The following is a 9,352-nucleotide window of genomic DNA, read 5'->3' as shown; positions in this document are numbered from 1 at the left end:
GAACAGTGAGAACTGATTGATTGATAGGGTCAGCAGTGGCTGGAGTTTGATGGGAAAGAAATTAGCAGGATTTGCCTCCCACAGCCCTCTTGGGAAAGAGGTTCAATGAAAAAGTAGGATGAGCCAGCTGGGCTTGCTGTTCATAAGAAGATAGTAGTGATATAGACTATTCATGGGATTCAAGTGAGGTGCTGAGGGAAACTATCATCTCATCTAATGTTAATTGATTCTAGGCCAGTTGGGAAGATTGCAGTCAAGACATATAGACCTTTACCCTTGCAGAGTTTATTGACCTTCTCAGTCACATCCACGTCATCCCTTAGCTGGTGTTACAGTTGTCCTGTTTTGCTCTGCATATATCCTGAACCACCTATTTGTTCATAACCTTAAATAAAGTTACAAACAAATGTAACAACATGATTAAAAACCTAAACAACTGTGGATGCTGTAAATCAGGAACAAAAACTGAAGTTGCTGGAAAAGCTCAGCAGATCTGGCAGCATCTGTGAAGAAAAAATCAGAGTTAACGTTTCAGGTCTGGTGACCCTTCCTCAGAACTCAGCAGTTCTGAGGAAAGGTCACCAGGCCCGAAATGTTAACTCTTGATTTTTCTTCACTGATGCTGCCAGACCAGCTGAGCTTTTCCAGCAACTTCAGTTTTTGTAACAATGTGATTAACCAGACATTAACATCTAGGAGTGAGTCAAGCTTGGAGAGTGGCAGAAGAGTAGGAAGGTCAAGGAGTCAAGAAATAAAAGGAGACGAGTTGATAGACAAGAGGGTTCTTGGAGAAAAGAAGTAAAGAGAAAAGAAGTAAAGATTAAAAAACAGAAAATAGTAATTTGACTAATTCCTGTTTAAGGTGGCTTACAAGTTGTGCTGAAAAATGGTCCAAAGTGATTTTGATAAAGACGTTTTTCAGTGCTTTTTGACACAAGATGTTCGACTCAAAAATGATGTCTTATTGTGCTCATATACATGCAGTAAGATGGGTGTACAATGTTAAACTTCTACCCAAGGAATTTATAAATGATCTTTCTACAGTCACATGAGGCAACTGAAATTCTTTATAAATATTGATTGAAGTATTCAGATTTTTTAAAAGATTTTTCAGAATATATTGGTATATTTGTAGGTTATATATTCTACTTATTTTTTCACACATTTTAGTATGTTTAATTATTTCATTTTATTAATTTTGCAACATTTTCCCAAATGACCATTCTTGGCACCTTACAGTATTTGATGGTTAATGATAGAGGATACACAACCATTGTGTATCTATACAAGCGCACTGTTCTTGGATAACAAGAAAATATGTTGCATTATGGCATCAAGTACAGCTACAGTTAGTCTAACATAAATACTGGGGCCTTTGGAGCTAGTACAGATACATCAGCTCCCTCCAAAAACTGCAGTAGAACTTCTTAACTCCATCCACAGACTGTGTATGGCATCACTGAAATGGGCAGATCCAATGTAAGGTAAACATTAGCCCCTTCAGAACCGTTACCTTATTCAACAATTTTCTGACCAAAATGTTAGTGGCCAGCACAATTTGATTTATAGTTTTATTCTGACATATTTATCCTGGATCTAACAGACAATATTCTGTAGAAAAACTATCAAACATTTCACAGTAAATCACATTAGGCTTAATGAATTGTGTGTAAAATAGTGTGACATTAGTAGTGATTAGGAATACACGAGCCTGAGCATGAGCTATTGCTAACACATTTAAAATTGATAATATGTGCCTAACACATTCTCACCAACAGCCCAAAGCACACAGCTCTAAGTTGTATTTAAGCAAGTGTCTCTTTTCTAGCTATCATGTGATGAGACATAATGAAGATTTGTCTCAATTGGTATGTCATCACAACATAAGTGGAAATGTCATAACAGGTACACCATGAATTGCTGTTTTATCTTGACACATAGCAAGGATGATGCAGTTTGTTTTATTTTTAAATGAGTTAACTTGAACACAATTATTAACACAAACATTGAAAATTACAATGAACACAATGTTTACATTGACTTTTGCTCCAAAGATACATTTATCAGCTTGGTCTGGATTCAATCTCAACCCATGAAAGTCTCTTTACAGCCATGAGACAGCAACAGCAAAGGACTATCAACAACCTGAACATAGTATCTAATGCACACAAATACATGGCATAAGATTGACTGCTTAATCAGAAAGGTCTGAATAATGGTTAAGTATGGAAAATTTAAAAAAGAATCACGCTTGAGTAGTGCATCCTATTTGGCATAAGTTAGAGATGAGGTACATTGTTGAAGATGTCAATGAAACCATACTTTAAAACAATAAATGACTAATTCAGTTTACTTCTGTTGACGTTATGCAAAAATATGATGTTGCATGCATTTAATTGTTCTGCTTATGGGTAAGTGCATCTCAAATTTGGATTCCATATTTGACAGAAATGTCGTCAATATTTCCCACATGATAGCTTAAACAAATTTCCGTGATTTAAAAAATGCAGCCTGCAATTGAATGTATACAATACAATATTCAAAATATTACATTGTAGTTCCAAATTACTTAATTACATACCTTTCATTATTTTTAATTTAGCTTGACCAATGGTAAAATTCCAACATAAATAATGATGAAGTTTATATTTTTAATTAATTAACTGTTTTAACTATCCCCAAAAGCTTGTAAACAAATTCAAATATATCTTACATATTTGCTTCCTTTATTAAATCACAGGTGCACAACTCCATCTATCCTTTGAATTAAGGATGTGAATTCAATTGTTTTAACAATGTCTGATGTCAGTGCTGAGACAATGGGACACTTTGTTTCTGCTAAACAATGTGCATAATATGCTACATCTTTGTCACTTTCTGACCCATATGTTTCCTTTGTTAACTAAAATAGCCATATCATACAAGCAATATTTTTCATTCCCAGTTGTTGCTAAACTCACAGCGGGGCAGCCTTCTTCCTTCATCAAGGAAATGGTTGCAGTAAAACTGCCAAAACTGACTATACCAGGATTGAGAAAAGTAAAAGGATCAACCAAGATTATCCTGATTGTTATCCATTGAGCATCATTCACCCACTCCATGTAGTGAGGGTGGTGAAGTGGGAACAAGAATCTTTACTACCTGAAAAACTGAATCACCCAAGAAACTTGTGGAGTTAGTACTCGTTAAATTACCAGCGCACGATTAAAATTTCTTTCTGGACTAGAAGGCTGAATTACATGGAATTGTAAGTCATATGTTAAGAGCGCACATGGAATAAACGAAAATAGTTAAATAAGGAGGATGATGTAATGTCTGAAAGCAAGTATTCATCAATGTCGGTAATGATCTGCCAAATGTCTATCTAATCACTGATGCCTATGAGAGATGGCTTTGAGCTAATTAAAACATTGTAACCATAGCAATGAAATAATTGGAAAGAATTGAGAAGAACAACATGTATTTTAGTTTTATTCATGTATCTTCGTTAATTGGTTACATTTCGTAACTTGGTATCTCTGCAATTAATAGGGTCTACTGTCACCTGCATGCATTTGCTTTATTGATAATTTGCATTTTGAGATTTCAATAAGGACCTGATCCTGCATTGATACAACTACTTGTTTGTGCACTGTATCGCTTAAAGTAACAGGACAAATTTACACAATAAAACTGACCAATGGGAATTTGTCAACAAGACGCACCAGAATAAGAAAGCAGGCAGCATCATGTTTAGCTGAATTGTACAGCCCCAATCACCACCAAAAATAAAACTGCCACCACACTGTAACACAGCCTCCTGACATTGGTGAAACAAAAATAGAAATTGCTGGAGAAATCTAGCAGGTCTGGCAGCATCTGTGGAGAGAAAGCAAATTTTTGGACCCAGTGACCTTTCTTCAGAATTCCTCACATTTTTGTCTGTCATGCAAGAAGAATCCACTCAACCAAGGTCTGGTGGTGTCTCTGGAACTGTAGTGTCTGCGCAACACGAAAGAAAGAAATAACATCGTTGGAAGTAAGAAGAGAATTGCTTCTGGAAATAAATAGTGGAAATGCTGAGTAGAAAAATTTGGTATCCAATTAACATTAACCCACTGAGTTGGAAATTAAAGAACAAAGAACAGTACTGCACAGGGATAGCCCCCTGGGCCACCAAGACTGCACTGGCACATGATGTCTTTCTAAACCAAAAAACGTTCACCTCTACCCAGTCCATATCCCACTATTCTCTCTCTTTTCACCTACCTGTCAAGATGCCGTTTAAACGTGGCTATTATATCTACTTCTACCATCACATCTGGCAGCACATTCCAGGCATTTACCACCCTCTGTTTAAAAAAACGCTTGCCTCTCACGTCTCCTTTAAACTTTACCCCTTTTACCTTAAACTTATGTCCCCTAATTATTGACATTTCTACCCTGGGAAAAACACTCCAACAATTCATTCTATCTATGTATCTCATAATTTTGTAAACTTCAGATTGCCCCTCAGCCTCCAACATTCAGGTGAAGACAAACCAAGTTGTCCAGTCTCTCCTCATAGTTAATACCCTCCAAATTAGGCAATATCTGGTAAAACCTTTTCCGTAGCCTCTCCAAAGCCTCCGCATCCTTCTGGTAGTATGGCAACCAGAACTGTTTACAATATTTCAGATGTGGCCGAACTGAAGTTCTATAGAGCTGCAACATGACTTGCCAATTTTTATCCTCTGTTCCTTGATTGATGAAGGCAAGCAGGCCATATGCCTTTTTGACCATCTTATCCACTTGTGTTGCCACTGTCAGGAATTGTTAACCTGTACACTTAGATCCCTTTGTATGTTAATGCTTCTATGCGTTCTGCCATTTACTCTATACTTCCCTCCAGCATCAGACCTTCCAAAATACATCATCTTACATTTATCCAGACTAAATTCCATCTGCCATTTCTCCATCCAAATCTATAACCTACTGTATCCTCTGTCAATCCTCCTCACAATCTGCAGCTGCTCCAATCTTTGTGTCATCCTCAACCTTAGTAATCAGATCATATACATTCTCTTTCAAATCATTTACATATATTACAATAAAGAACCACTATAATGGTTGACAAAATGATGAAAATGCTGAAGAAATGAGTACAACTTAAAAAACAACATTTTGGAGTGAGGTTTTGCTCAATAAACTAAGAAAAATATGAAATATGAAACAGAATGCTACTTACTTATAGAGATAGAAAGGATTAATCACCTACCTGTGCAAACTGCATGATAAACTTGATAAGAATAGTAATGGAATAAAACTGCATGGAAGATCGCAGTGCTGTGGAAGTGTAACAAAAATAGGAAAAATTGTTTGAGTCAGAATCAAAAAAACTGATAAGAAAATGAAAGTCAAAGAAAGAGGATTAAAGCAAAGAATTGAGACCAATGCCATGATTCAAGTCACACGACTTTTCAATGTAGTCACCCAGCTTTAAGCATAAAATGCACTCCCTGAAAAGTGGACACATTTTAAATAAAGTAGAATGATAGAATCCCTACAGTGTAGAAGCAGGCTATTCAGCCCATTGAGTCCACACTGATCCTCCAAAGAGCATACCACCCAGACCCATCCTATTCTTGTAACCCTGCATTTCCCATAGCTAATCCACATAACCTAAACATTCCTCGACACTATGAACAATTTAGCATGGCCAATCCACCTAACCTCCACATATTTGGATTATGGGAGGAAACCCATAGAGACAAGGGGCGAACATGCAAACTCCACATAGACAATCACCCGAGGCCGGAATCAAACCCAGGGCCCTGATGCTGTGAGGAGGCAGTGCTAACCACTATGCCACCATGCTGCAGTGCAGATTATTAAAACCAGCTGTACGTTCATTAAAGGTTTTTGGATTTTTATCTAAAATATAATTCCTAAATAAGCATTTAATTCTGTGCATTGTTTTGAGCATCAGATTACAGGAACAAAGGAAAAGAAATGGAAAAGATGCTGCACTCACTGATATATGTGAATGCAGGACTAGGCCGCTTTATCACATACTCAACATATCAAGATTAGCTCTACCACCATTTTGCGATCCTATCCCTACCTTGTTTCTTCCTGTACTACAAATTTGTCTATGCACTGACTTTTAATTGCCCTTTTGCGATTTGCTCATTTTTTTCTCTTATTTTCTGTTCCCTATTTCATCCTTTCTTTTACCACATTCGTATTTATCATTGGCCTGTTTTTTTTCTCTTACAGTTGATCTAATTTTTTTTATTTATCCTGTTTATAATCCACTTCTTGCTTTTCTTGTTTGTATATATTTTATCTTATGTTAAAACAGTTTTCACTATAGGCTGTTGGTTCAATTTGGCAACTTTCCTGACTTTTCATTTGGCAAGTTAACTTTGTATTTTGATATCATTTTCTTTTTTCAGTCAAATACATTTGTCAGGAACACTTATTTTTATCCTTTATTAGTAAGCTGAACCTAAATACCCTATTGATACATCAGTGTCTGGAAATCCTATACTTATTGCCAGGTTCAATACTATCACATTACTACAAAGCCCAAGAACAGATACAAATTGCGTAATCATGTAGATTCCTGCGTTTGAAACCCTTACTTATCACAAGACTGTTCTGTAACAATACTGTTTGGTTTTAGAAGAGCAGAACAGGTCATTCAAACTAAATTTGGTCAGATAAAAGAACATTTTAGATGTCTAGTGAAGGAATACAGTTCAGAATTTGAATATTCGCCTATGCTTGTATTATGTTCCTGCAGTGTACACATCATTTGTGGCAGATATGATAAACCATTTAGGCAAGACAAACTTAAAGTTACAATGGATGAAGTGGAGCACATTACATGTATAAGACTATATGCATGCTGCTAGAATATAGGAACCATGCAATATCTGTATGCGGTATTCAACAAAACAAACAATGGATTTATAATTAAAAATCGAAAGAACTGCTCTTGCTGTAAATCAGGAACAAAAACAAAGTTGCTGGAAAAGCTCAGCAGGTCTGGCAGCATCTGTGAAGGAGAAAACAGAATTAACGTTTCAGGTCCAGTGACCCTTCCTCAGGTGGATATATAATTAGTGCTTTCTCAACCTTTTAAGCTTATACGTGATGTCATTCTTATGAGCATATTTTGAGAACTATTGAAAATATGCAGTCTAGTACAGAGCTTTATTTCTCATTTTCCTTGAATAATTTTGCATATCAGTCTTTCATAGTGTGTGTGATAAATGTAGATAATTATAACTGCCTAAGAATAAACTTGAACAAACAATTGACTCAGTTTCTGATAATAAGATCACATTTCTGAAATGTTAGCTTTGTTGCTCTCCAAAAATATTACCTGGCCTCATGAATATTTCCACATTTCTGTTCTTATTTCAGATTTCCTGGATTTGTAGCTTTTTGTTATTGAATTAATTCAGTTTGTGACTCATCTATGAAGTTACTGCCAGTAATTTTCTGCAAGAGCCTGAGCTTTGGTGTCCCCATATTTGTGCGTGAGATGTTCTCCACTACATCATGTTTACTCCACCATTGATGCTTGTTCCATGTTTAGCCCCTATGCATTTATAAAATATCATGTACGTCAGTAGATACATGAGTTGCAATAAGTGATGCTACCTTAAGAATGCTGTTTTAATTCAAAGAAAAACTCCAAATCAGTTAAGGATATTGAATGTAGTTACATATCCTAAGTATTACAGCAGAGATAACTCAAATAACGTACATAAAGAAATATAACTTTACCTTATTGCTTTGCCTCAAAGTAGGTTCATGAGAGATGGTCAAACCAAAGTCCATAATGATTCATTTACGATGTTAATTGCAGGTGTTTTCTAAAGCAAAATATTAAATGGACTTGAGTTAGATCATGTGGAGAAACATAAAGTCTTTATTTTGTTTTATAACATTTCATATGCCTATGAAAAGCTACATATTCTTGCTACGGTCACTTCTGTTCCAGTTCTTATAGTACCTGTTCTTGCATTTATCTTCCACATGACCTAACCTCTCAATATCATTACTAATGGATTTCATTGACTGGATTTTAATAGTTACAGTGTTCAACCATACTTATGATCATTTCATTTCGAGTTTTTAACAATTTTAACTGAATGCACTGCCTTGCTCTATGAGACCACGCTCTTAACGTATGTTCATGCCTGCTGTGAGATACAGAAAAAAAAACTTGTAAACAATGATAAATTTGAAACATCGAAGGACCAAAGGAATCATTTACTGTCCTGAACATAACCTCCCTTGAATTGATTTTAATGCTAATAATAATGTTACAAATATTCAAACATGTTGTATTTAGCCTCACCATCTGCTTAGCAATAATTAAGACACCATATATTTATGTACATTGCACTGTCAGACTTCAACATGTGTTGTTTCAGCTCATCTGCTACTGAAGCCTTTATCCATTCTTTTGTAATCATTTACACATAACTGTTCCAATCCTGGCTGGACTCCCATTTTCCACTAACTGTAAATTTGAAGTAATCAAAAATTCTGGCACCTCTCAGCTTGCCAGTCGATGTTAACTTTGAGTCAAACAAAGTCTCAATTTTAAAATTCTCATTTTCAAATTTGTTCTCCTTATTTTACACCTCATTGACCCCTCTGAGATATCTGCACTCACTTAGTTCAAATCACTTAAGCATCAACAATTTCAATTATACCACAACTGGTGGCTATGCCTGCAAAACAAAAACAAAGTTGCTGGAAAAGCTCAGCAGGTCTGGCAGCATCTGTGAAGGAAAAAACAGAGTTAACGTTTCGAGTCCGGTGACCCTTCCTCAGAACCCTAAGCCCTAAACCCTCGAGCCCTAAACCCTGGGATTCCTTACATAACAATCCTTGCCTCGCGTTCCTACTGTTGGACAGTCCTTAAAATGCACTTCTTGTAGAACACCTTGGATCACCTGTCCCAAAATCCCCTGAAATGACTTGCTACCAGGTTTTTTTTGATTATGCCTATGAAATGCCTTGGGGAGTTTAATACATTAAAAACTCTATTTAAGTACAAGTTGTCACTGTTGTTATTAATCAGATGGGTAGAGGCAGAAAATTGGCCAGAGAACTGTAAAGGAACTCTTCATAGGAAAATCCATTTTAAAGAGAATATAATTATTTGTTGAGGGTCTGTCAAGTAAGATTTATAAAAAAATAATTAGGACAGTACTCTCCCTTTTCTTACCTCTTCGCAAAATTTAATAAAGTACAGCAAGTCATCAAGTGAGGAACTGAAACCTTAATTTCCATAATTAACATTGACAGAAATGCTAGTACTGAGGGATAAAATTAATGCTCTATCAGGAAAATATTACCATTAGAC

General features: G+C 35.9%; 1 long non-coding RNA gene across 1 annotated transcript; it reads right to left on the bottom strand.

Annotated features, from left to right (window-relative positions):
* Positions 1 to 2,052: 2,052 nt before the first annotated feature.
* Positions 2,053 to 7,848, bottom strand: LOC125483550. Its single transcript, XR_007262494.1, has 3 exons — positions 7,759 to 7,848; positions 5,237 to 5,304; positions 2,053 to 3,981 (listed from the first exon to the last, which is right to left on the bottom strand). It is a non-coding gene; the product is annotated as an uncharacterized LOC125483550 (long non-coding RNA).
* Between the last annotated feature and the right edge of the window lie 1,504 nt (positions 7,849 to 9,352).

The sequence above is a fragment of the Rhincodon typus genome, chromosome 7, assembly GCF_021869965.1.
Source record: "Rhincodon typus isolate 14 chromosome 7, sRhiTyp1.1, whole genome shotgun sequence".
Taxonomy (NCBI): domain Eukaryota; kingdom Metazoa; phylum Chordata; class Chondrichthyes; order Orectolobiformes; family Rhincodontidae; genus Rhincodon; species Rhincodon typus.
This window is presented reverse-complemented; position numbering and strand designations above follow the sequence as displayed.